We start from the raw sequence: 27,297 nt of genomic DNA, 5'->3' as shown, positions 1-27,297 counted from the left end.
GCCCCTCCCAGTATCACACATGAGAAGGCTGCACAGCCAGGACTCTGGCACAGACACTCAGACCTAGGAGCTCTGCATTTAATTTTGGACCTTCCCACCCACTAGTATAGGGCTGCAGGTCTTGCTCTGAGCTTCAGAGCAGCCCAAGGGAAGAGGGTTCCAACATTGCAGTGTCTGGTAAACAAACACTGCTTACTGGAGAAAGGGGAGATGATTCCTTTTATTGCCCAAGACAATGATCTTGCACAGTTCCAACCAATACCCTGTGGTACTATTGCATTACTCAGCCTGGAGGTCTCAAGGGTCAAGTCTCTCCATGCAGGTGCTGCCACCTAAAATGTAAGCCTCAGCCAGGTGAATGATCTGGGGCCAGATGGTGTGAAGCTCATCTCATGTCATGAGAGTCCCCTGCCTGCCAGGGCTTTTAGAAGGGCCAAGCTCCAGACTAGGCCCTGCCTCCCCAGAGCTGCCTTCCAGATGTAGGGCAAGGACACTAGACAAGGAAGCAGAGGCTGATGGCAGGACTCACCATGAGAAGTTCCATGCAGACCACACATTCAGAATAGGGCCAGGGATGTGTGGAGTCTTTGCTGTGTGTGCTGCTCTAAATAGGTGGTCTGCACAGGTTTGTCTGCATCTGGGACTTGGTGCAAGCCACACAGAGTGTCAAGAACAGGGCATAGTAGGGGCTGGGTATACTGGAGCAGAGATGGCACAGCATCCCAGTTAAGGGCAGGGAGCAGGAGCCACATACAGTCTGTCTGTGTGTGTGTATGTGCATGTGGGGTGGATTACAGCCCTTAAAAAGTGTAAAAGCTGTTCTTAGCTCATGGACCACAGGATTACAGGCCATGCACTGGGTTTGGCACACTGGTATGCCCTCCAGTCCTAGATGAGGAGCAGGTGGCTCCTGGTGCAGGGCTGCTTGCCAAGCTATGTCCCCAGTCACTGGGGACAGGTTTTGAGAAGGGAGAATGGAGCTCCCTTTTGTTTTGTGATATATGACATGCAGTTTAGGCCTCAGTGAGGTTGTTTGACACCACTGGGGTCATTAGGATAGGTGTCAGGGACTCCCAACACTGGGGTCACTAGGAGAGGTGTTCCTGCCTTTGGGAACTCCTACTTCTGGGGTAACTAAGAGAGGTGGTTCCCCCAGGAGAAGAGTGACTGAATAATTGACAGCTGATCCCTTAGCCACACATCCAAAAAGCCCTCTACAAAACAGATTTGCCTGTCAAGCTTGTGGTGGTGGATGGTGCACAAGTTCCTGGGTCCACCCATGGAAAAAGTCAGGCTCAAGAGTGGGCCATGTGGAGGTCAGGAGCTCTGTTTTTGCCCTACACCTGTGACCCTGACCTGTTGTGCCAATTTGGATGTGTTATGTGCCCACAAACACCATGTTCTTTAATGCAATCTTGTGGGAGCAGACATATTAGTGTTAATTAGGTTGGAATCTTTGGATTAGTTTGTATCCATGGAGATGTGATTCACTCAATGGTGGGTAATACATTTGATTAGAGATTATTCCATGGAGCTGTGGCCCCACCCATTCATTGTGGGTCTTGATTAGTTTACTGGATCCCTATAAGAGCTCAGACAGAAGGAGCTCAGTGCTGCAGCCAAGAGAGACGCTTTGGAGATGGCCATTGAAAGTAGACTTTTGCTAGTCTGGTGTTTGCCTGGGAGAAACTAAGAGAATACCCCCAGATACCTAGAGAGAAACACCCTCAGAGAAAGCCATCTGAAACCAGAATTCCAGAGCAGATGCCAGCCACATAACTGTGCCTCCCTGGCTGACAGAGGTTTTCCAGATGGTACCTGTTCAGGTTTGCTGATGCTGCCAGAATGCAAAATACCAGGAATGGATTAGCTTTGATAAAAGGGGTTTATTTGGTTGCACTTTACAGTCTTGAGGCCATAAAGTGTCCAAGATAAGATATCTACAATAGGGTACATTCACTGAAGGATGGCCATTGGCATCCAGAAAACCTCTGTTAGCTCAGAATGCACTTGGCTCACATCTGCTTGCTCCCATGTGGTGTTTCAAAATGGCACTCTCCAAAATGTTGTTCTTGTGGCATTTTGTCCTCTCTTAGCTGCAGCTGTTCTCTAGAATGTCACTCTTAGCTGCTCTGAGGTCCTTCTTCTGTGAACTCCTTTATATGTCTCCAGTGATACAAATAACACCCACCCTGAATGGGTGGGGTAATGCCTCCATGGAAATTATCCCATCAAACATTTCACTCATAATTGATTCACATCTCCATGGAAACACTCAAAGGATTCCAATCTAATCAACACAAATATGTCTGCTCCCACAAGATTGTATCAAAGAATATGGCTTTTGGCAGGATATAATACATCCAAACCAGCATAGTACCCTACTGTTGATGTCTTTGGACACTTTTATGGTCTTAGGAATTTAACTTTGTAACCAAATAAACCCCCTTTATAGAAACCTATTTATTTATAAATACTTATTTATTTATAAAAAACTAATTATTATGCCTAATGGAAGCATTAGCCAACCAGAACACCTGGGGTCTGCAGGTGGGTCAGGCACCTGTGGACCTTCTGGGTTTACAGGGAGGGAGCTGGTAGCCCCTTTTCAGATTGAGGACACAGAGGCAATTGTGGGGATGGGGGAGCATGAGGGTTGCTTCCTGGAGGGTGCCCCTGAGGAGAGAGCAGACTTGGGTGTCCCTGTTCTCATAACCTTCCTCCTCACTGTTCTTGTCCAGGCACCCACCACACTCTTCCCTCTGTGCAGTGTCTAAAGAGCTGGTAATTTCCCAGAGAGCTTCACAGAAGCTGCAGGATCTTGCCTTGAGTGTGTGTAGCAGGCCCAACAAGGGCCAGAGGGTGAGAGCAGAGGGCAGGGCTGCTTCCCCCAGGCTGTCCACTCTCTGGGGTTCTCCACCCCACCTAACCAGCTGCTGCCACCTAGAATGCTCTCCCACCAGTGGTCTGCCATAGAATGCTTCCTCACCAACTGATCTCATTAGCATGCACCCACCTCTATAAATCCCCCAGAGTATACCTCCTAAAACCCACACCCCCACAATGCTCTCCCTAGCATTCTTGCCCCCAAATTTCACCCCCAGCATGTTCTCCTTAGCAGTTTCCCCACTAGAGTACTCCTCAACTGGATATTTCCTCTATGACACTCCCCTCCCCCACAATGCTTCTCCCCCAGGACATTTCCCTCAAACCTGCTTCTCCCTCAGAATGTTCATCACCCTAGTTTGCTTACCCCACTTGGCTGGTACTTCCCTGGGGGGTCCCTACCAAGAGTCCAAAGTCCAGGATGTTTCCCCCCAGGCTGCTTCTCTTCCCAGGGGTGCTCCCCTTTGGGTGCACCCCCCCATGAATTCTCACCCCAGGCTGCCTCTCCCCCTGGATGCTTTCCCCATGGGTCTTCCCTATGGTGACTGCCCCAGGTCTCCTGAGTGTTCCCCACCCAGTAGCTCATTGTCTGATGGGCAGCCCTGTCCCAACTGGACAGTCTGCATACACAGAGGCTTTGTTTTGCCATGTGGAGCTAAAACTTTGCCAACCATGTGGCTTCAGTGGATGCACATTAAACATCTCTTGTGTGTAGGACCTGAGTGCTTACAATGAGGGAGAATAGACACCAAACAAGGGTTCACCCCAGGAGAGAAGCCCTTGGATAGCTGTGAGCCCAGCAGGTTGGAAATTCCATGCAAGTGGCAAGAGTGGGTGTGGGATGGGGGCAGGAGGGGCAGGCACTCCACACTGAAAGAAAAGGAGGCCCCTCTATCTCAGCACCTGATTGCTTCACACTATCCTAGTTCTTCTCTGAGCTGTGTCCTTCTACCTCAGAAAGAAAAGGCACCAGGCCAGGTACAGAGCCCCTGAAGTCTTGGCCACACATGGGGAGCCTAAACTCTGTCATTCATTCTTCCATTGAATTATTTATCTTGAAGTTATTAAATTCTACAAGCTTTCTCCTGATCTCTGGCTTTTCCTTCTAATAGACCATGTTACATTTGGAGATTGACTCATGTCCCTCACAAAAGGAATGTCCAGGTCCCAACCCCTGGTCCTGTGGGTGTGAACCCACTTAAATATAAATAGAACCTTGGAACCTGTTATTATTTAAGATGTGCCCAAAGTGAACGAAAGTGGTCCTTAATCCTATATGTCTGAAAGTCCTTATTAATAATGGAAATGGAGATGGATAGAGATGCCTAGGGGAGCATCCAGAAGCTGGAAGTTAATGGAATTTGGAAGAGAAAGAAGATCCTGCCATATGCATTACCATGTGACAGAAAAGCCAAAGAACCACAAAGATTGCTGGCCAGCCAAAAGATACCAACCCTGGAAGGAAGCAAGTCTTCTAGGCTCTGAAACTATGAGCCAAAAAATTTCTGATGTTAAGCCAACCTTCTATTTGTTTATTTACTCAACAGCCAGGAAATGAATGCATTACCTTCTTATGGCTACAGTATCGTCTTGTGTTTCTCTGAGGATGTTAATTTGAAATTTTTAAAAATATTCTTCACTGTCCAAAAGGGTCCTTTTGAGATTGAATTCTGTCCCTGCTTTGTATAAAGTAGGATGCACAGACAGAAAGAGGATGAGGTTCCTCCAGAAGTGATTTTTAGTCTTTCCATGTTTGTCTTCCAACTGGCTGCTTTCTTTCACCATTGAAGATACACATGTGCTTGTCCCTTTTAAACAGTGTGGTTGGCATGGGGCCCATGTCTGTGAATGAGGATAGTCAATGTAGATTTCAGGTTGGGATGAGGGAGCTGGTCTTCATGTCATGGACCAGAAAATGTAATTTGCTACCTTCCTTGGTCTTCAAAGATCATTCTCTCCAAGTTTCTAGAATTCTCTGCCCATGGGTTGCTGCTGACTCCATACAGACACTCGGCCAGAATTTTAGGTCTCCTAGCTGCCAAAGCAAATTCCAAGCAACTGGCTTAAACAAAGAGAATTTATTGGCTCATGGTTTTGAGTCTAGGAGAAGTCCAAAATCAAGTTGCCATCAAGGTGATGCTTTCTCACAGAGGACTGTGATGTGTGGGGCTGGCTGCTGATGATCCATGGTCTTGAATTTTTGGTCACATGATATTGACCTGGTGGCCTCTCTTGGCTTCTGTCTACTCCAGCTTCCATTGACTTTCAGCTTCTGGCTGCCCCATTTAGCCTTCTCTACCTCTGTGACTTTCCCTCTAAGCCCTTCAGTAATAGGATTAAAACACCTCCCTTTTTGACTGGGTTACACCCTAACTGAAGTAAGCTCATCAAAATGTTGACAGTATGAATTAAATTTAAGAACATGTTTTTCTGTGGTACAGAGCTGCAAACTATCACAGCCATTTACCCTGCTCTTTTGCCACCATGCCCCCTACCTGTTCCTCAGCTTTACATCAGATGCCTGTCAGACATGGGCCTTCTATCTGCTTCCTGAGTCTGCAGAACTTTGGACCTTTCACACCTGCTGATCACCTCACTACTGACATTACACAACTTCACTGTTCTGGGCCCATAGCTACTTACTTCTCTTCTTCTTGGAGGGAGAAGATCTAACACATTCTTCTATGTGTTTGAACCAGACATGGTCATATTAGCACTTAAACAGCATTTCTTTTACCTGAGAGGGCTTTGAAAGTTTCCAGGGAGGAGGAAACGGAGGAAAGGAAAGTTAGAGTCATGGGCCAAATGACCACAGAGTTTTGTTTGATCAGAGTGTCCTGCACAGCTGGCCACCAGGTTTAAGTTGTTGCTCTGTGGATGTGAGTTCCATATAGGGAGGAGAAAGGGTTAGGGGCCTGGCCAGGCAAAAGTTATTTTGCATCTGAGATGACGGGATGTAATTTTGTCTTTTTTCTTACAAGAAAACTTTGTAGACTCAGGGCATAAATGAACCTCCAATCTCAACTTGCTTCTCTCCTACATTTCTGTCCACACAGAGATTTTTACATCCATGGCAGCTTGTCTTTAGCAATGAAAGATACTCTCCAAAATATTTTAGATAGAGAGAAAGTGGGCAGAGCAAGGTAAAGTAGTCACACCTTCTACCTTAATGAGGACAAGATAAAACCTAATGTGCAGATGTAAAGGTGAAAGGTGAAACCCAAAGTGACAGGTAAAATGAAAAGGACAAAGGGCCAACATCCCAGCCACATAAGGAACCAGCCACAATTGTGGCTTGTGATGTCTTGGGTTCCTAATGGGTGATGGGGTGGAGGTGCACAAAATCTGAGGTTTAGTCCCTGAGACCCAGTATTGGTGTGAGGTCTGCAATTTTCCATAATGATACCTGTGACAAAGCAAATTTTTTTCAATTCATAAAATACATTTATATGTATCTTTAAAAATGGGCTAAAGAAAGCCAAAAAATATGAGTATAGAAAAAAATGGAGATAAAATTCAAAATGTATGGTCTATTAACATTTAAGACTTGCATTTATATTTGTAAAATAATTATTTCCCTGTAGCTACATTTGTGCTTAGAAGGTCTGACTTTTAGAATAAAAATTGAAAAATTCATATATCATGTTCTCAAAACCATACCCCTCCCTTTCTCTGTGCAACTATGAAGGCTTTTAACTTGGCAATTGTAGACATGCACTAAAATAGAGAGTTCTTCTCTTATAAAAAATTTGTAGAACTTTAAAAATTGTAACTCACCCAAACTCCTGTTTTTCATGCTTAAAAAATACTTAACATTTGGGATATATGCTTGTCTTGACAGAGCAAGGACTGCTATGTCTGTAAGACTGTGGTAGTCAATCACTATAATGTGAAAATAAGAAATATATTTTTATTCAAATGCAGGCCTCTGAAATAAAAACTAAGTAGACACTCTTGATTCATCTTGTGCAAGGCCCTGAAGAATAGAAGAATAGCAATGAGTCTTTAAAATCAGTTTTTCATTTCCTCAGAAAATCCTACCATTATCATAGAATGCTCTAGTAAAGAAATGTCTATTCTTATACCATGAAAATGAGATGTAAAATCCACATGAGCTCAGTAACTATTTAAATGACCCACCTACCTTCTTCCATCATTTATATTAACTGTCAATCCTATTAGTAAGCAAGTTATTACACAAGACTTAAAACACAAACTTGCTGAGGTTGTTTCAAATGTATACACATAATATTGATGAACTTCTTAGTTTTTTCATTTGCTTTTCAAATTCAGATTAGAGGAAGCCTTTTTCATTTAAAGCCCTTGTACTCTTATATATTCAAGGTTTTTATCATCACTATTTTGGTATCTTGATTCTCCATGCTTCAAGACAAAAAAATCTTCAGTCATAAGTCTGTATCTTCCTAGAGCTTCATGCAGTTTCACTGGAGCGTCTAAGTAGTGCTCATTTGCTAAGACAAAATTTCCCCAGTGAATTGCCACAGATTTCTCTGCTTGAACATCAGTGTGAATCCTTACAGCTTCTTCTGGGTCTATGTTCTGCCATTTCATAAACCACCTGGGTTCATAACCTCCAATAAGAATAGCTGCAAGGCCAAAAGGTCCAAATCTTTTTCCTATCTCTTCAAAAGCAGGGCAATAACCAGTATCTCCTGCAAAAAAAGAAGCTATTCCAAGGTCTCAAGACATACCAGCTGCCCCACAGAACCCTATTGTCATCCATTAGAGTCTTCTTGCAGCAGTGCTGGGATGGTGGATAGACAAAGGTGACCTTATCATGTCTGGAGACACAATTCTCCTCCCACTGGTACAGCTCAATCATATTCTCTCAGCTGTATTTCTGCATCCAGTCAAGGAGACCCAAAGGCACAAATCATCTCAACTCATTACTGAATCACTCATTCAGAGCAATGACAGAACTGTAGTCCAGGTGATCACAGTGGTTTTGACTGATAAGGACCACATCTATTGGAGGCAGCTTGCTTATTGTGCATGGAGGATGATAAAAGCATTTTGGACCCATGTACTGTGGTGGTGAAGCATGATGGCTAAAAATGGGATCCATGAGAATTATGAGCTCATCCATTTCTACCATTACTGTTGCATGTCCCAGCCATGTGACTTTTAAGCCAGCTTCCTTCACTCCAGCTTCTTCAGAGTCATTGCTTAAATAGGGCTTAAGCACTGAGGGTTCTTTATCAAGTTCCACTTTGGAATGTGGAATATTGCTGTGATCTTTTTCTATAATCAACAATCTGAGGGCATTTGGATTAGAGGGATTTCTCCAAGTTGGCCAAGGGTTAACAAAGCTCCCATCTTTTCCTTTTTGATTTAGCTATATATTCCTCTAATCTGTAATCCAGTTTGAAGCTTTTCCTGGAAAACCTAGAAGAATCACTTCCTCCAGAATTCTGTGCTGAATTTTGGCATTTTCTTACTGCTTCTTTAAAATATTGGCTGCTTGTCATCACAGGCTGGTAGCTTTCAGTTTCATCCATGTCCTTTGATGAGAACCCCAGTGAGGGATGGCCCAGTGCATGCACTGCCATGGCCATTCCCACTGCTGCTTCTCAGCTGCAGGCCACCAAATCAAAATTTTAAGACAGCAAAATCTGACATTGTTTTGGACTCTGGAAGCAAAGACCAACAGAGCAGAAAAGTGCTGTAGATTGCTAGTGTGACCATGCTTTCTCAGAGATATGAGGCCCCAGCAGGGCTGAGGCTGGTGCCCTTGGTGAGGCTGTTGCCCTTGGCTGAGCACTCATGAACATCCATGCTGCCACCTGACTCTCTGCTATGAGCTCCTGCTTGTGTCCACAGAGCCTGTGTTCCTTCATCCTGGCAGTGGGTGGTGCAATTTCTTTGCATGCAAGATTCACTGACCCACCCTGGGGGAACACCTGGAGCTTGTATCTGGAAGAGGGTCCAGGCACCATCTGTGGACAAGCAGACATACAGGTAGGGGGCTATCTGGTGATGCAGACCCCACTGCAGCCTCTGGATTTCATCTTCCCCCAAATGTAATCACTGCAGAGCCCTAGGCCTCTAATGACTCTAGAGGTGACAGAGCTGGGGATTAAGGGTCTAAGAGGGGACAGCCTGATCCACATACCAGGCAGGTTGGACTTTCCTTGTGGGTTTATGGAAATGAAAAGATGACCAAACTCACCAGGGCTGGGGGACATGGCAGAAGACAGGAGAGACAGAGGATAGGGGCACTGAGGGCTGAGTGTGTGTCAAGTTAGCCTAGTGTAGGTTCCTCCCTCTCCCATCCTCCAGTGGATGCCCCAATGTGTCCTCACAGGGACTGCATCCCCTGGGAGCAGGGGTCTCCCCATTGTGGAGCTGAAATCCCTGTGGACTGGGTAGTGCCCATGGAGGACAGAATCTGTCCCCCAAATCACAAGCTCTGCTTGATTAAGGAACCACATTGTGAGAAAAACCACACTACTTGCCTGTAGTCACCCTTACTCTTGTCACCATGAACCACTCTTGGACTCCCATCCACACACCCATTTGTGTGCTATTCCCTCTCCATGTGGCCATTTCATTCCTTCTGCTCCCTCTTCATACTCCAAAGATTCCTGCCCACACTCACTCCAAGTGATAAGCTTGTTTCCTTCTGCTTAAACACAGCTTCTTTGAGGCATAATTGACACTATAAGCTTCATAGTTTTAGATGCTACAGTTGTTATGGTTTGATGTGTTGACATGTTTCCACTTCTGAAGCCAAGGCTAAGGTAATGAGCACAACCACCAACTGCAGAATTCCCACCTGCCATTCTCTGTCCCCCACCTCCCTCTGTCCCCATCCTCAAGGATCTCTGATGTGCATTCTGTCACTGTGGATTCATGTGTATTTTCTAGAATTTCATCCAATTGGAATGGAATCACACAGCTTTACTCTCTCTCCCTCTGTTTCCTTTTGTCTGGTGTCCTTAGCTTGGCATAGTTGTTTGGATATGCATTGATGTGACATTATCCACAATCCATTCCTCTTTATTGCTGAGGGGTTCCATGATATGGATGGGCCACAGTTGGTTCATGTACTCCCTATTGATGGATATTGGGGTTGGTTCTGCTTTGTGCATTGCAGATAAAGCTGCTATGAGCCTTCAGGAACACACTCAAAGTTGGTGGTGCATATGCTTTAATTTCTGTCAGATAAAAAACTAGAAGAGGAATGGTGGATCCTGTGGCATCACTGGGCCTGGCCAAGCAGCTGCACCTGTTTCTTCCATCCCTTCCCTCTTGCCTACCCCAAGTGGGTCCAAGTGGCTTATTCTCTCTTTTCACAGCCTGGGCATGCTCTGACCTTGGGACACCCACTTCCTTTCCATTCCTACCCACAGGATTCCTTCTTGATGGGGTCTAATCTGACACCCAATCTAAATTTGCTCTTCACATGTCAGGTTGCATAGGCCCTGCATGTGTAACACTGCCCCTCTAACCTCTTGTCTATCATCATCATTGTCCCACCAGCAACACTGGATAGAGTTTTGTCCCTGAGGGAGATCAATCATCTGGATGTTTCCTGATGTGTAGGAAGTACTCACTGGTGACTGTTTTTACATTGGATTTCCTTGGCTCTTGGAATAGAGCCTCTTCTGCCACTCTGTCCCTTTTTCCAGCCCTCTGGAGCTGGTTCACACCTCTCCCTCCTTCCTCAAATCATGTCCACATGGAGCTGAATAAGCACCTTCAATCTGCCCAGATGAGTCCTTCCTGTGATGTTCTGTTGGTTCACTCCTATCAACTATTTCCACTGAGGAGGCATGGAAAATGGGCTGTACTAAAACCTTTGGGTTAATGACCTCAGCAAAGATGAACTAGGTGGAAGATAAGACTGGGGAATGGGAGGGGAGCTGGGTGTCACATGCTGTGGGAAATTACTTCTAAGCCCAGGGCTCCAGGGGTGGCTGGGGAATATCTGGGGTAGAAGATTGAAAGGGAGGGTCCTAAAGCCTGGCCACAGGGTGTGATGCTGTGTTTGGTTCTCCAGATGCAACTACCCAATTGTTAGGTCTCCAACAGTGCCATCTTGGAGTCACAGATGCTCCTTGAGTTTTTTTTTTTTTTTTTTGTGGGGTGCATCTGGGCTGAGACTTGCCCTGCCATTGAGGAACACCCCAGGGGGCATGGAAGGGGTTGGCTGACAGTTCAAGACGATGAGTTACAAAACTATATCTTGAATTAAAGAAGGAGGTCTCCAGAGTTCCCTGGAGCAGATTCCCTGTGTAGCTCTGGGACTTTTTTTTAGCCCACTGCCATGTTTGAATATTTAGTTGGCTACTCCCTATAGTGGAGAAAGCATTTGAGAAATGTCCACCAAAGGAGCCCATGGAAGTCTGTTCCCACTCAGGCAGCAATAGATTAGAGAGAGACCAGCTCCTGGGGTGAGTTCAGTGCATTTCAGGACTTTCTAGAGAGAGGAGGATGTGCCATTTCTCACACCTTCCTTCCTGGCCCATGGCACAAGGTACAACTCCCCACCCAGCTACCTTAGGGAGTGAGACATTTGTTTCTATTTCTGTGTTCATGGGGATCCTCCTGGAGTTCTGAGGAGCAACCTTGGGGGGGATGGGTCAGGCAGGGTGGGATATGGGGGATTTTCCCTTCAGGTTGTAATTCATTGTGTTTGCAAACCAAATGTTCTCTTCAATTAAAGTTAAATGTTTTGAATATCCCCTTTAGTCAACTTAACTTTGTATCCCAGACATCATTCCATGTCAGAGTGTAAAGATTAGGGCCAACCTTTTCATCCCTGGCTGACATTTCCCAAAGTGGGTGTGCACTGAGATGTCAATGCCCAACTGATGGTCACTTATATGGGTCTGGTTTTATGAGCCACATTATGGAGGATATCTCTGTTCTTTGCCCTTTTTCTTTTTCCTGATTATTTCTCAGGATGAATTCTTGGAAGTGGAATTTTTGGGACAGTCCTGGCAGACCCAGGGGTGGACTCCAGATTCTGGGTATGTCTTTGTGATGCACCTGTGTCTCTGCTCACCTGCCCACATGCTCATCTAGTTGGGATGGACTGTAGACTTGTCAGAGCCAATTTGGTGCTGGGAATCAAGGAAATTACATAAATCAGCCCCTGACCCTGCTCCCAGAAGCCCCTAAGCTTATCTGCACACCTTCCTTCTGGTGGGATCACATTCAGGAAGGAGGGGCCAAGACTAGGAGAGGCCTTCATGCCCACTGGGATGGGGTCTGGGAGGAGCAACCTAATCTTGACTGGGATAGAAGAAGGGCATGGGGATCAGGGAGAACAGCATCAGTGAACTCTCTGTAAAGACAGTGAGAACAAGTGTGTGGGATATTCCCCAGGGTTGGGTGTAGAGATATGCCAAGCCCACAGGGTCGTGAGTGGGTGCTACTAGCTCCAGACCCTGCCTTATTCCTCAGCTTTCACATGGGTGACTCAGGACCTGTCAATTGAATTCCTCAATATCATCCTCCCCCATTCTCTCAATCATTAGTGTTCACAGAGCAGCTCATGTGTTGCAGTGGGGATCAAACTCAACTTTGTGCCCTGAGGGACCATACAGGTCAGGATGGGAGACACAAATAAGCCAGTAATCCTTACAAGAGTAGCAAATGCTATGATGTTATGACATGGGAAACCAGAGAAGAAACTTGCCATGGGTGCACAGAGTATGTGGAATCTTGGGTCTGATGGCAGCCCTTCTTGGGGTAGGGGCAGCTCTGTCCCCTGAGCCCTGTGTCTGTCAACACAACTGAGGAGTGTTCTCACCTGCCCTCTTCCCACCCACTCCCACTCTACAGATCTGGGCCCTTCACTCAGGCTCACTGACAGTCATATCCCACTTTCATTCACCACAATTCTGCATGTCCGTGTTGTGGGCATATTTATCAGCAATGAAATGTGCCTCAACTCATTCAGTGACACATTCTGCTTTCCCAGAAAGCACAATTATTGTCCAGTTAATTTTGAATCAATAACAAACTTACATAAAAGTCACACAGTACAAAGAACCTTTTTTCCCCTTGAACCATTGATTGACGTCATATCTCATCATTCCCCTAATACTTATATGTGTATTTCCCTCAAATAAGGAATTCCACACAGCTATATTACTGTCATTGGTATCAGGAAATCAACAGTGAAACATGATCGCCATCTAGTCATCACCCCCTTTAAAGTCCAATCAGTTTTCCCAATAATGTCCCTGGATGCCAATAGTAGACAGTTCACTGTGATGCATTGCCTTTAGTTGGTGCATTTTAATGTCCTTCCATTTGGAACAGTTCCCCAGTCTTCCCTTGACTTTCATGACTTGATACTTTTGACTGTTGCATGTCACATATTCTGTAGCATGTCCCCCTTCATGGTTGTGCCTGGAGCTTCTGATTGTTCATCTTTGGGTGGAATATCAAAGAAGTATGCCAGATACTCCTGATTTTGGTCAAGCCATTACTGATGGTGTCCATCAGATCATCTGATTAGCCTGGTCCACCAATGAGAAGTTACCCTTTTCTTCTTTGTGTAAGTATTTTTGGGTCTGGAGTGTTTGAAACTGAAAATATCCTGTTTCTCATAAAACTTTATGTATCTATGTATTATGTATTTGCTTGTTTCAACAAGGACTCATGCTTTCTGATATCTAAATAGGTCATAATCTGTTAATACCTTTACTTATAATAATGCTTCAATTTTCTTTGATTTGGCAAATTGGGCCCCATAAGCTCTTTTCTTTCCCCTTTAGATAGATCCCTTTGACTCACTGAGCCCTTCTTAACTTTCTAGCAATAAAATGCTGTAAGTTCACCATGCATTTTCCTGCTGCTCCCTGTAATCAGCCATTTCTCCAAAGAGCCCTTGTTCCAAGATCTATGTACCCTTTGCTACTGGGTGGTGATGTTTCCCAGGTTCTCTGAGGAGGAGAGGGCCACCAGGATGGGGGAAGCCTGAAGGAGCAATTTGAGGAGCCGCTGGTCTGAGAGTGGTTTGAGATGTTCCTTCCAGGGGTGCATCAGTGACCCTAGAGTGGAGTGCTCCACAGTCCTTTCTTTCAGCTTTTTATTTTGAAATGCTTTCAATATCACAAAGTACTTGCAGAAATATTACAAAACCCATAGAATTCCAACGCATCTTGCACACCAATACCCAGATCTATCAACTTTTAACATGTTGCCACATTTTCCATATCATTCTTTCTGTCTATTTTTCTATTTTCTAAATATTTGAGAGTCAGCTGTATACATGGCCAGATATTTTTGGCCATCTGAGGGCCTAAAACAGAGTTCACGTCTTGAAGAGCTCCCTGAGTGTGTGTTGCTTGAGGAATGAGTGCCCCGGGCCTAGGCCTCACATCAATGTGAGGTATCATCTCAGAGATTCACAGTGCCACTCACAAGCTCCACCTGATACTACCAACACCTCCCCCATGTCAAGCAAAAAACAAACTCATGGAAACACTTTACAAAAGCCAAACTAAATTATAAAGAAACCATACTCAGCAACACTGGTAAAGCAAAAGTGTGACTTAAGTTCATAAGCCTTATTGCATCACCTCCAAGAGGCTGTCCATCCTTAGAGACAACTTCCAAGCAGCAAAAATATGAATAGCAAAGTGAAAACACTTTAGACATACAGATAGGTGTAAAGATATGTAAAGGATCATGTCCTAATCAAACACCTTGCCAAGGTGCCACAATACCTAAAAGATTATAACTTTTGAAACTCCTTTGCCTACAAGTGAGCCTCTCACCTAATCATGGTCATTATCATGGAACAGAAATTAGCATTTTTACAATATTAACTAAATCTTGGCCCTTATTGGAAATTCAGCAATTTTCTCTTGAATGCTCTTTTCTGATCCAGGGTCCATTGTGCATGAGCTGTTATTTTGGAGTCAGCTCCAGCCTTTAAGTTTTCTCCATCTTTCCTCATCTTACATGACTGTGATGCATCTTACTATTTTGGGACACTTAGAAATACTATGCAAGAATACTTTATTGTTGTTTTTTACATTTTTTGCAGATTTTATTGTGATATATTCATTTATCACATAGTCCATCTAAAGTATGCAATCAATATCTCACAGTATCATCACTTAATTGTGAAATCATCACATTCAATTTTAGAACATTTTCATTGCCCCAAAAAGAAAATTATCAGATAGACACACAAAAAAGAAAATCCCAAATACCCCATATCCCTTATCTCCCCTGATTATTGACCCCTAGTATTGTTGTAACATACCAGTTAATGTTGATGAAAGAATTTTAAAGTATTACTGGTAATTATAGTCCATGGCTTGCAATAGGTATTTTTCCTCACATGCCACTCTATTATTAAGTGTTTGTTCTAGTGTCATACATTTATACTAGTTCATGCAAGAACTTATTTAAATTTGTAGTGTTAATCAGTGACATACATGACTCTAAACAACCCCTTTCAGCCAAATTTGACTAAAATGCAGCACTATTCCTTATATTCCCAAATTTAAGCTACTCACCCCATATCTATTTCCAAACATTTTAAGTTCAAACTTGTTATATATTCTGAATATTTTAGGTTACTGTGGAGCTTACATTTTAATGCCAGAAGGCAAACAGTAAACACATAGATGTCAGGGGATCATAAGTCATATGGAGAAAATTAAAGCAGGGTAAGGGGAAAAGAGAATGAAAGGAGCTATTTTATACAGAGTGGTAAAGGAAAGTATCTCATTAAGGTGACCTCTAAGCAATGAGTTGAAGGCAGTGAGGAGCAAGCCACATGGATATCTGGAAGAAGAAATTTCTAGACTGAAGGAATAGCAGTGAAAAGCTCCCCAGGCAGGGTCATGCTTGACATGTTCATGAAAGCAAGGCACCAGTGTGGTTGGTCTTGTGGGATGAGAGGACAGAGCAGCCAATGAGGTTGGAGAGGTAAGAACTGGGACATCAGGGATCTTGAGCCAGGTGCAGTGGGGTGCCAGTGGAGGACCAGGAAGCCAGTGAAATTACCTGGCTTATATTTTATTTTTAAATACAATAATGATATATTCACATGACATAGAATCATTCAAAGTGTACAATCAATTGTTCACAGTATCATCACATAGTTGTGCATTCATCACCAAATCAATTTTTTGAACATTTTCATTACTCCAAAAAAGAATAAGAATAAAAATAAAAGTTAAAAAGAACACACAAAATATCTCATACTCCTTTTTCCCCCTATTATTCATTAACTTTTTGTCCCCATTTTTTCTACTTATCTGTCCATACGCTGGAAAAAGAGAGTGCGAGCCACAAGGTTTTCACAATCACACAGTCACACTATATAAGCTATATAGTTGTACAATCATCTTCAAGAATCAAAGATACTGGTTTTCAGTTCAACAGTTTCAGGTATTTCTTTCTAGCTATTCTAGTACACTAAAACTAAAAAGGGATATCTACATAATGCATAAGAATAACCTCTGGAATGACCTTTCAACTCCATTTGAGATCTCCCAGCCACTGAACTTTATTTTAAATTCTCTTCCTCTTTTGGTCAGGAAGTCTTTCTCAATTCCAAAATGCTGGGTCTAGGCTGATCCCCTGAAGTCATGTCCCACATTGCCAGGGAGATTTACACCCCTGGGAGTCATGCCCATATAGGAGGAAAGGCCGTGAATTTACCTGCCAAGTGGGCTTCGAGAGAGGCAAGCCACATTTAAGCATAAAAAGAGGTTCTCTGGGGGTGACTGTTAGGTGCAACTATAAGAAGGCTTAGCTTCTCCTTTGCAGTAACAAGTTTGTTAAGGGCATGCCCCAAGAATATGGAATTGGTCTACTACAATGATAGTTCCCAAAGCTTGTGAGAATATTAAGAATTCCTCTGGTGGAGAAGCTTAATGTTTCCACATTTTCCCCAAGGCCCTCAAGGGCTTTGAAAACACTTTATATTCTCTACTCAACTGATCTGGTATGTATCAGGGTTTCATGCTAACTTGTACAAACTAACCAGATCTCACCCCTTGTTCAAGGTTCCATGTAATTATGGTGTTTGAATTAACTGACCATACAAGTTAAATTACATAGTATGCTACAGAAAGTATATATTTTGCAACCAATAGGCATCTCTTCCTTTGGTCTCACACAGAATTTGAGATTTCAAATCACAGTCAATGTCATCCTTTTCCTGTTAATCTGTTTTGCCTTGGTTCCAATCAAGTTCATTTCAAAAATTGATGTCTTTTTCAGCTTTTTTTAACATCTGCTGTATGGGATAAAGCTGACATTCATAGCTGCTGAACTCTGGCTCTTAGTCTCAGGTGTCACACAGATACCTGAAATAAGAGGGACACAGAAACAGCTCAGCAGCTCAGAAATCAGAGAAAACCATCACAACTTATGAATATATGTGACTTCTGTAAGAGTTTACCATCTAGGAACCTTTACCATAAGCCTTCCCCTCATAGCCTACAGTCTCAGATTCAGTTCTCAGAGTTTGCACATAATCATCAGCCCATATTAGTGAGGCATTATAATGTTTGTCTTTTTGATTCTGGCTTACTTCTCTCAACATACTGTCCTCAGGGTTCATTCACCTACCTGTATATCTCACAACTTCATTTCTTCTTGCCCCTACTCAGTATTCCATTATATGTATACACCACAGTTCACCATTCCATTTATCAGTCAATGTACTCCAAGGCCACCTCCATCCATTGTGAACCATGAACATGGCTGCCATAAACACCAGTATGCAATGTCCTCTCATGTCCCCATCAGTTCTTCCAAGTATATACTCAATAACTGTGTTGCAGAACCATATGGCAATCCCATAATTATCTTCCTCTGGAAACATCACACTGACCTCCAGCAGGGCTGTGCCATTCTACTTCCCTACCAAGGGAGAATAGGTACATCCCTCTCTCCACATTTTCTCCAGCACTTTTATCTCTGTTTATTTTTAACAATTGTATTCACACGCTGTACAATCCACCTTAAGTAAACAATCAATGGTTCCCAGTCTAATCAAATAATCATGCATTCACCACCACAATCTATATAAGGACATTTCAATCTCTTCCCCAAAGAAAGAGGAAAAGGAGAAAATAAAGAAGAAATGTACAATAGAAAGAAGAAAAATAAAAAATACAATGAAAAGGTCAGAAAACATCACTACTATCAAGAATCCCATATCACTCCCTTATATCCCCCTCTTATAGACATTTAGCTTTGGTATATTGAGTTTGTTACAATTAATGGAAGCTTCTTACAATGTTACCATTAACTATAGACACTAGTTAATAGACACTAGTTTGCATTGATTGTATTTTCCCCTACACTATACAATTTTCAACACCTTTCACTGTTGACATTAATTTGTTCTCCCTCATGTAAAAGCATTCTTATATTTGTACATTTAATCACCAGCATTGACCACTCTAGGTTTTGCTAAGTTATATAATTCCAGTCTTTATCTTCTACCTTTCTTTCCAGGGTCATGCCCTTAGCCTGCCTCCTTCAGTCATACTCACACTCATTTTTGTTCACTGTACTTACAATATTGTCTTATCATCACACACTATTATGCTATCCATTCCCGACACCAATGGCAGCCTTAACGCGTGGGCATCACATCCCGGCTGGTCGCTGCCGGCGGTGCGGAGCCCCGCGACGTTCCCCAAGTGAAAGGGCGGGCCCCGTGTGTGCCCCTGTGTGGGGAGAGGGGCTGACATTGGGGACTCGAGCAAGTCAGCGGGTTCCGCTGGTTTTCCCTGCCGGGAGGGTGTCGTAGGGAGACAGAGGCCGGCCGGTGACCCAGGCCTGGTGGGGACGCCCTCGGGAGATCGGTGCCCCTGGCGGTGAGGCCCCTGGGATTTCCGGGCGGAGCGGCTGTGTCCGCGGCTTCCCTCATCACCCCGCCGGCGGCTCTCGGGCTCTCGTCGCCACCTCGTCTCTGCGGCACCTCCTCGCCGCCTGCCGTATTCCCGGCGTCACCGGCCTCGTCAGCCTTTGTGAACTGGGGCCACGCGTCCCCGCGTTTATCACCTCCCAGGGCCGTGTGCGGCTCCTCTCCCTTGCCCGCGGTGCCCAGCTGAGCCGGGCGGCGTGCCGCGGTGCGGTATCTCTTCAACGCGGGCTACCCCGCCACCGACAGGCGCCTGCGCCCGGGAGCGCGTAGCAGGCTCCTGCGGGAAGCTTAAGGCCTCGCCGCTCCTCTACACTCTCCGCTCACCCCCGCCGGTGCCCGGGGTGCCCATGAACCTGGAGTCTCGCCCTGGCTCTGGCAGTGGCGGTGGACACGCTGTGGCGTTGTGTTCCACCAGGCGCTCATCGCCGCCGAGCACTCCCTTGCCGGCGCCCGGGGTCGGGTTCCCTGCTCCCCTGCCGCTTTCCGGTGACACAGGGGAGGGGGGGCGGGAGTGCTCAGCTCCCCGCTCTAGCGGGCGCGCGCCTCGCGTCCTCGTCTGGTGCACCCGGCCCACCCCGAGGGAGGGAGAGACTCGGTCCCACCCCCGGGGGGTTCTCCGAGGCTCTTCACTGACTCTTATTGGGGTTTTCCTGCTGTGTATTGGGCACGCGTGGGTACAGGGACATCTTCTTGGGGTAAGGAGAAAAATTCAGTAACACATTGTGTGGTTTTTAAATGATTCTGCACACTAGGCACAGCAGAAAAGCCTGTATTTGGAAGTGGATATGAGGGTTTGAAAGAGTGTTCCTGTAACTAGATGACAAGCGATGGAAACGGGAAACACGTCTGTGCAGCAAGAAAAAGTACCTAAGGGGAAATACATGGACTGTAGGACCACTATTGTTTATAATATTAGAAATCTTTAAACAAACGCCTTGAAGATAACACATTAATACACACTTGAGCAGTGGGGAAGCAAAGTAGTTATTATAGGTTATTTGCTTTCCTTAAACTCTGCTTTGCTTTGTTAAAAAGTGGTGATTTTTGGATGTTTGTGTGTTTTTGTAGCTTATAGATAATATGTTTAATGTATTCAATACATGGAAAGAAAGAAAATTCAACTTTTCATTTAGAAAATAATCTCAGTGTGGGCAAAATAATTATCGGCCTATCTGGCCTAAAGCTCATGAAGTCAATTTCAGCAGGAAGAACCTCTGAAGAAAAGAGAATCTGGGGAATATTTTTTTAAAAATGGTTCAGCAATTTCCAATTTTCACAGCTGATGGAAATAATTGACGTATATTCATGTGAAAGAGAATAAATATACCTGTTAAAGAAATGCAATGTTTGATATGAGACTGGACACTCTGTTTCCTTTTTTCCTTTCTATATTTCTAACAATGTTATAACTATTAACATTTTGCTTGGTCTACAGGTGATGACTGGGTAATTGCTGAGGTGCGGACAAGGTCCCTAGGCGACATATTTGTACTACGACCAGGTAAATTGAAAGATTGTGGTAACGTTCCAGTGACTACATAAGGGAACATCTCTGTTGTTAAAGGAAACACAACAAGGATAATAAAAGAAATTGATGTTTTCTTACTGATAAATTTGCAGTTCCTAAAGACAATCTTTTAATACAAGGAACGTGAAACAATGTTAACATGGTGAAGAAATGATTTATATAAACAGACACCTCCTAAGTCTTGGCTTCCATCCTTATGAAGGCACAGGGTCAGATCAGGGTGAGATTACACTGACCTGCCTTCATGGGCTATGAGAAGAATGGTCACCGTCAGTTCCACTTGGGCATCCTCCCTTGGACATCAGCAAACTCAGGAACGGATTCTTCAGGGAAGAATTCTCCCTTGGCTACAATCTTGTTTCAGATCTGGAACAATTCACGGGCCACACCTGTGGTAAATCTCTGCCATGCCAATCAGAAGGTAAGAGGGGGACTCGGGCTGATCCTTTACACTTACTTGCGGGTCACACTCCCTGACAGAGCAGAGTATGCTGGCTCCCAGAACAGGGAATTCCTTAAAGGCAATGGAAATGACTGGAAACAGAAAGGAAAATATTCAGTGTCCACCTTCATGCCTGCCCTTTGGGAGTCTCCGTCCCTGTCCAGCGTCATGCCTCCAGCAATCTCAGCTCAAAAAATATCAGCATGTCCACACGTCGTGTGGTCTCAGCATCACAGGATCTCCTTGATTATCACTCTGCATTTAGTCCCAGAAGGAGAGATTTGGGAAGCACTATTAGAGCAAGAAATGCCATAATGAGGAGAGCCATGAGCCAATCATCAGGTCCCCTATAAACAGCGGAGAGGACAGACACATCACAGCTGTCCAAATTTCCCTGACTTCTAGGGTGTTCACTAACTACCAAGGGCATGCCTCATGCTGTGGTCTGCTAAGTGAGATTCGGGTGCTAAGCTGCATGTCTACTATAAGGCAGTAGTTTCACTGCCATTGGCAAAGAGTGGCAGGCCCAAGCGAGGGCAGGGGCACTTCTTAAGCCTCTGCCTACCCCACAGCCCACTGGAAGTTGCCCTTGGGAGTACCAGTACAGCGTACTAACGGGAGGCTCAAAATCTCACCAACCATCCGCGGGCATGTCATCCTCACGGCTGCAGAATCATCCTCACGTGTCTACTTCTGACTTCACAGGCCACAGCACCTCCACCGTGACCTGCACACTTGGGGAGCCCCTTACATGTTCAGACCACAGGGCAGCCATTGGGCTAGAGGTCTGTTGCTTAGGAACCAGATTCCCTTTGTGACACAGAGGAGGTACAGCGTCACTTGCGCATGCGCATTCCGAGCACCTGCTAGAATTCTAAACCGCTTTGCAGCCTGTGCTGATGCTGTCTCCTCCCTCTGGTCGAGCCCCAGTGAGAGTTCTTCACTGACTTTTGTTAACCTGGGATTTCCTGCCGTATATTGGGCACCCAGGGGTACAGGGACTCCTAGATGGAGTAAAGGAGAATATTCAGTAACACATTGCGTGGTGTTTCGCTGACTCTGCACCCTAGGCACAGCAGAAAAGCTTTATGTACAAGGAATATGAAACAATGCTAACACTGTGATGAAATGAATTAAATAAACGCTCTTCAGAAGTGTCGGTTTCCTTCCTTATGGAGGCACTGGGTCAGATCAGGGTGCGGGGATCATGGGTGGCCTGAGGAGGGGGCGGGAGGACAGTCCTAGTTCCGGGCGCCGGCGGACCACCCCCTCCCGGGAGGACAGGCCGCGCCGGTTTTCCTGGCACGCGGCTGTGTCCCGGATCCCAGGTTAGGTCCGTCCCGCGGGTCTGTCCTCACTGCCTGGGTCTTCCCAACTCCATGCCGCCTCGCCATTCTCCTTGCCCGAGGCCACGCGTCTACTCCAACGACACCGATGGCAGCCTTAACGCGTGGGCGTCACCTCCCGGCCGGTCGCTGCTGGCGGTGCGGGGCCCCGCGACGTTCCCCAAGTGAAAGGGCGGGCCCCGTGTGTGCCCCTGTGTGGGGAGAGGGGCTGACATTGGGGACTCGAGCAAGTCAGCGGCGCCCGCTGGTTTTCCCTGCCGGGAGGGTGTCGTAGGGAGGCAGAGGCCCGCCGGTGCCCAAGGCCTGGTGGGGACGCCCTCGGGAGATCGGTGCCCCGGGCGGTGAGGCCCCTGGGATTTCCGGGCGGAGCGGCTGTGTCCGCGGCTTCCCTCATCACCCCGCCGGCGGCTCTCGGGCTCTCGTCGCCACCTCGTCTCTGCGGCACCTCCTCGCCGCCTGCCGTATTCCCGGCGTCACCGGCCTCGTCAGCCTTTGTGAACTGGGGCCACGCGTCCCCGCGTTTATCACCTCCCAGGGCCGTGTGCGGCTCCTCTCCCTTGCCCGCGGTGCCCAGCTGAGCCGGGCGGCGTGCCGCGGTGCGGTATCTCTTCAACGCGGGCTACCCCGCCACCGACAGGCGCCTGCGCCCGGGAGCGCGTAGCAGGCTCCTGCGGGAAGCTTAAGGCCTCGCCGCTCCTCTACACTCTCCGCTCACCCCCGCCGGTGCCCGGGGTGCCCATGAACCTGGAATCTCATCCTGGCTCTGGCAGTGGCGGTGGACACGCGGTGGCGTTTTGTTCCACCAGGCGCTTATCGCCGCCGAGTACTCCCTTGCCGGCGGCCGGGGTCGGGTTCCCTGCTCCCCTGCCGCTTTCCGGTGAGACAGGGGAGGGGGCGGGAGTGCGCAGCTGCCCGCTTTTGCGGGCGCGCGCCTCCCGTCCTGGTCTGACGCACCCTGCCCACCCCGAGGTAGAGGCTCTGTCCCATCCCCGGGGGGTTCTCCGAGGCTCTTCACTGACTCTTATTGGGGTTTTCCTGCTGTGTATTGGGCACACGTTTGTACAGGGGCTTTTATTTGGGGTAAGGAGAAAAATTCAGTAACACATTGTGTGGTTTTTAAATGATTCTGCACACTAGGCTCAGCAGAATAGCCTGTATTTGGAATTGGATATGTGGGTTTGAAAGAGTGTTCCTGTAACTAGATGACAAGCGATGGAAACGGGAAACAGGTCTCACAGCAAGAAAACGTAGCCAAAGGGAAATAAATGGATTGTTGGACGATTATTGTTTATAATATTAGAAATCTTTAAACAAATGTCTGAAGGTCACACCTTAATGCAAACTTGGGTAATGGGGAAGCAAAGCAGTTATTATAGGTTATTTGCTTTTCCGAAACTCTGCTTTGCTTTATTATACAGTGGTGATTTTTGATATTTGTTTGTTTTTGTATGTTATACATAATATGTTAAATGAGTTCAATGCATTGGAAGAAACAATAATTAAACTTTTCATTTAAAAAATAATCACAATGTGGGCAGAAGAATTATCGGCCTACTTCGCCTAAAGCTCATAAAGTCAATTTCGGCAGGAAGAACCTCTGAATAAACCAGAATTGGGAATATTTTTTTAAAGTTGGTTCAGCAGTTTTCTAATTTACACAGCTGAATGAAGTAATTGATGTATATTCATGTGAAAGAGAATAAATATACCCCAAAAAATGCAATGTTTGATATGAGACTGAACACTTTGTTTTGTTTTTTCCTTTCTTTTGTATTTTTCTAACATTATTATCAGTATTAACATTTTGCTTGGTGTATAGTTCATGACTGGGTAATTGTTGAGGTTTGGACCAGGGTCCTAGATGACAAATTTGTACTACGACCAAGTTAATTTAAAGATTTTGTTAATGTTCCTGTGAATACATAAGGGAATGTCTCTGTTGTTAAAGAAATACAACAAGAACATTTTAAAAATTTTTCCTTTTTTTACTGATAAATTTCCAATTCTTAAAGACAATCTTTTAATACAAGGAATGTGAAACAATGTTAACATGGTGAAGAAATAAATTATATACACACAGTTGGGAAGTTTTGGCTTCCATCCTTATGAAGTCATAGGGTCTGATCAGAGTGAGATTACACTTAGCTGCTTTCATGGGGTAGGAGAAGGATGGTCACTGTCAGTTCCACTTGGGGAAACTCTCTTGAGCATCAGCAAATTTAGGAATGGATTGTTTGGGGAAGAATTCTCCCTTTGCTAAAATCTCTGTTTAAGATCTGGAACAATTCATGGACCAGACCTGTGGTAAATCTCTGCAATGCCCAGCACCCTGCAAGAGGGGTCTCGGTGTGATCCTTTACAGTTACTTGTGGATTACATGCACTGTCAGAGCCAGAGCATATTGGCTCACAGAACAGGGAATTCCCTAATGGCAATGGAAATGACTGGAAAAGGAAAGAAAAATATTCAGTGTCCACCTTCATGCCTGCCCTTTGGGAGTCTCAATCCTTGTCCACAGTCATGCCTCCAGCAATCTCAACTCAAAAAAATCAACCTGTCCACATGTCATGTGGTCTCTGCCTTACAAGACCACCTTGATTGTCACTCAGCATGGTTCAAAAGTGACATTAATTCCAGGTTACTTAAACATTACTCTGGTCCACCAGTCAGAGTTTGGGCTTATGGAGGGCAGATGATGGAGTTTTAGCTCAAGTCCACCTCACAGTGTGTCCAGTGGGTCCCTGGACCCATTGTGTGGTTATTTCCCCAGTGCCAGAATTCATAATTTGAATAGGCATACTCAGAAACTGGCAGAATCCTCACATTGGTTCCCTGACTCATAGACTGGGGGCTATTATGGTGAGAAAAGCCTAGTGAAAGCCACTAGAACTGCTCCTGCCTAGCAAAACAGTAAACCAGAAGCAATACTGGATTCCTTTAGGGATTGTAGAGATTAATGCCACTCTTAAGAACTCAAAGGATGCAGGGGTGCTGATTCCCACCACATCGCCATTCAACTCTACTATTTGGCCTGTGCAGAAAACAGATTGGTCTTGGAGCATGACAGTGGATTATTGTAAGCTTAACCATGTGGTGACACCAATTGTAGCTGCTGTTCCAGATGGGGTATTATTGCTTAAGCAAATCTGCACATTGCCTGGTACCTGGTATGCAGCTATTGATCTGGCAAATGCTTTTTCCTCAATTGCTGTCAGTAAGGACAGTTTGCATTCAGCTGGCAAGGACAGCAGTTTACATTCACTGTGCCACCTTAGGGTAATATCAACTCTCCAGCCCTATGTCATAATATTGTCTGCAGAGATCTTGATCATTTCTCCCTCCCACAAGACATCACACTGGTCCATTATATTGATGATATCATGTTGATTGGGCCTAGTTAGCAAGAAGATGCAACTATTCTAGATTTGTTGGTAAGGTATTTGCATGGCAGAGGGTGGGAAATAAATCCAACAAAAATACAGGGACCTTCCACCTCAGTAAAATTTCTAGGTGTCCAGTGGTGTGGGGTCTGTCAAGATATTCATTCTAAGGTGAAGGATAAACTGTTGCATCTGGCCCCTCCTATTACCAAAAAAGAGGCACAATGATTAGTTGGTCTCTTTAGATTTTGGAGACAATATATTCCTCATTTGGGTGTGCTACTGTGGCCCATTTACTGAGTGACCAGAAAAGCTTCTAGTTTTGAGAGGGGACCATAAAATCATGAGGCACTGTGACATATCCAGGCTGCTCTGCAAGCTGCTCTGCCACTTAGACTGTATGATCCAGCTGACCCAATGGTGCTGGAAGAGTCAGAGGTGAATAGAGATGCTGTTTGGAGCCTTTGGCAGACTCCTATAGGAAAATCATGATGCAGTCCCTTAGGATTTTGGAGTGAAGATTTACCATCCCCTGCAGATAACTATTCTCCATTTGAGAAACAGCTGTTGGCCTGCTACTGAGCCTTAGTAGAGACAGAGCACTTAACCATGGCCACCAAGTTACCATGTGAACTATTACCTATCATGAGCTGGGTGTTGTCCAACCCACCAAGCCATAAACTTGGGCATGCACAGCAGCACTCCATCATAAAATGGACATGGTATATATGAGATAGAGCTCGAGCAGGTCCTGAATGTACAAGTAAGTTACATGAGGAAGTGGACCAAATGCCCATGGCACCTACTCCTTCCACCTTACCTTCTCTTTCCCAGCCCATAGCAATGGCATCTTGGGGAGTTCCTTCCAATCAGTCGACTGAGGAAGAGAAAACTCAGGCCTGGTTTACAGATGGTTCTGCATGATATGCAGGCACCACCCAGAAGTGGACAACTGCAGCACGGCAGCTCCTTTCTGCAATGTCATTAAAGGACACTGGTGAAGGGAAATCCTCCCAGTTGGCAGAACTTCTAGCAATGCAACTGGCTGTTCACTTTGCTTGGATGGAGAACTGCCAGAGGTGCATTTCTATACTGATTCATGGGCTGTTGCTAATGGTTTTGCTGGATGGTCAGGGACTTGGAATGAACATGATTGGAAGATTGGTGTCAAAGAAGTCTGGGGAAGGGGTATGTGGATAGACCTTTTTGAGTGAGCAAAAACATGAATACATTTGTGTCCCATGTGAATGCTCACAAGAGGGTGACTTCTTCAGAAGATTTTAATAACCAAGTGGATAAAATGACTCACTTGGTGGATACCAATCAGCCTCTTTCCCCAGCAACTCCTGTCATTACTCAATGGGCTCATGAAGAAAGTGGTCATGGTGGTAGGAATGGAGGTTATGCATGGGCTCAGCAACATGGACTTTCACTCACCAAGGCTGACCAGGTCACAGCTGCTTCTGAGTGCCCAATCTGCCAGCAGCAGAGACCCACATTCAGACCCTGATATTGCACCATTCCCCAAGGTGATCAGCCTGCTAACTGGTGGCAGGTTGATTACATCAGATCAATCCCATCATGGAAGGGACAATGATTTGTTCTTACTGGAATAGACACCTACTCTGGATATGGGTTTGCCTTCCCTGCATGAAATGTTTCTGCCAAAAATACCACCCATGTCCTTCAGAATGCCTTATCTATCATCATGGTATTCCACACAGCATTGCTTCTGACCAAGGAACCCACTTCACAGCAAATGAAGTAAGGGAATGGGCACATGCTCATGGAATTCTCTGTTCTTACCATGTTCCCCATTATCCAGAGGC

General features: G+C 45.4%; 1 long non-coding RNA gene and 1 pseudogene across 5 annotated transcripts; both read right to left on the bottom strand.

The window, feature by feature from the left end:
* Window positions 1-7,200: 7,200 nt before the first annotated feature.
* Window positions 7,201-8,405, bottom strand: LOC119525790 (annotated as a pseudogene).
* An 11,949-nt stretch (window positions 8,406-20,354) lies between these two features.
* On the bottom strand, window positions 20,355-23,020 carry LOC119525781. 5 transcript variants are annotated; one of them, XR_005215010.1, is made up of 2 exons: window positions 21,378-23,020; window positions 20,355-21,089 (listed from the first exon to the last, which is right to left on the bottom strand). It is a non-coding gene; the product is annotated as an uncharacterized LOC119525781 (long non-coding RNA). The 5 variants fall into 5 exon arrangements; XR_005215014.1 differs by having other exon boundaries at window positions 20,355-20,997; XR_005215011.1 differs by having other exon boundaries at window positions 21,382-23,020.
* Between the last annotated feature and the right edge of the window lie 4,277 nt (window positions 23,021-27,297).

The sequence above is a fragment of the Choloepus didactylus genome, assembly GCF_015220235.1.
Source record: "Choloepus didactylus isolate mChoDid1 chromosome 26 unlocalized genomic scaffold, mChoDid1.pri SUPER_26_unloc2, whole genome shotgun sequence".
Taxonomy (NCBI): Eukaryota; Metazoa; Chordata; class Mammalia; order Pilosa; family Megalonychidae; genus Choloepus; species Choloepus didactylus.
The sequence above is the reverse complement of the archived record's forward strand: the minus strand, read 5'-3'. Positions and strand labels throughout refer to the sequence as shown.